The sequence below is a fragment of the Chaetura pelagica genome, unplaced genomic scaffold (assembly GCF_000747805.2).
Source record: "Chaetura pelagica isolate M959 unplaced genomic scaffold, ChaPel_1.0 scaffold344, whole genome shotgun sequence".
NCBI lineage: Eukaryota > Metazoa > Chordata > Aves > Apodiformes > Apodidae > Chaetura > Chaetura pelagica.
Window position 1 is genome coordinate 9,311,882 of NW_009953098.1, and position 1,563 is coordinate 9,313,444.

The following is a 1,563-nucleotide window of genomic DNA, read 5'->3' on the forward strand; positions in this document are numbered from 1 at the left end:
ACATGGAAAATGTGTCATGGATGTGCTGGGCCTCCCCTCTGGATGCTTCGCTGTTTTGAGATTTTAGAAGAGGAGATTCTGTTGAGCTGCTTCAGGTAGTGATTTAGCTCACAACAATGATTTTTAAATCTTACTGTTTGTAAAATGTATCGCTAGAGAAAATACTGGCTTCTCAGCTCTGTGCAGAGTGGGGAAGGAGGAAAAAGCAAGTGGGTGTTCACATCTTCCTCTTCCAGATCCTCAGAGCACCCAACTGCGTGTCCTGAAACCCTTCCCTGAATGATCCAGACTTTTCATCAAATAGATACATTTGATTAAATATATATAATAATTATGTAGTTATTTATAATGTTATATTTAAGAATTTGATACACTATATATTATATTCAAATTTGAATATATATATTTGATGAAAAGTCTCTCTCTATCTATATGCAGATATATCTATCTCTAGACTATTTATCTATAGAGACAGACAGTATATATATAGGGTTATGTGCCACTCAGGTCAACATATGTTACAGTATCTGCAAAGCACTTTTGCTACAACAAGGACTAGCCAAAAGCTTGGTTAAACTGGACCACACACAGGAAATGAAAACAACTCCCAAAAAGTTCAGTTTTTGTACTGAAAGAGTTTAGTAGCCTGAAGAAGAGACCAGTGACTGTAGGGATGGTGAGTGAGCAGAAAGGAAGGTAAGACAGCTGTCCCCTCATTATAGAACTAATTATTTGAGAAAATCAGAGGTTGGAGGACATCATCTCCATCTTAAGATATTGAAAGAACTAAATATGGAATTACAAGTGTAGTCTAAGGATTTTTAGCTGGTGTCTAAACCTTTAGGGATTTGGGCAGAAAAATGGCAAGTGTGGTCCCTATACTCAAAAAGAGAGAAAATGGATAGAAGCAGGGCAGACCTGCAGGTTTGATACCAACAACAGGGAAAGTTGTAGCTGAAAATCTGAGGGGGAAAAAAAAAGAAGAACAAAGAGGTTACTGGAAAGTGTGGTAAAATTACACCAGGGTTTTATCAGAAGTACATTCTGTTAGATAAATTGCTCTCTTTATAAGAAAACTAATTTGCTTAACAGGGGCAATATAGTAGATTTAATTAGCTGAAGCCTTAATTCAAAACACACTACTGAATGTGGAAATGAGGGGGATTCCTGCAGGAATTCAAAGGGGATTGTGGAGTGGACTGGGGTGGCCTTTATTTTTTTATTATTATTATTTTTTTACCTCAAATGCCATGTTAGTGGGTTGTTGGAGGGGAGGCTGGGTTTGTTCCATGGGTTGCCTTGAATCTGATCTTCCCGTGCAGTAACCAGGGTTTGTGCTTAGGAAATCAGAGCAATACAAAGCTGGTGTTGCTAGTGCAGGGGAGGGGATCATCCCTCGAGAAGAACAAGATAGAACAAGGGACAAAATGGTGCGATTACCAACAGAAAGAGCTTTTCAGTGTAAAGCTTCACCAGTTGGGGAAGAATGAAGGGACTTCTGGGGCCCTTAGGCCAGTGGCAGCCACAGGGACGCTGCCCTGGAAGAGCAGGCGGGGGTGGGCT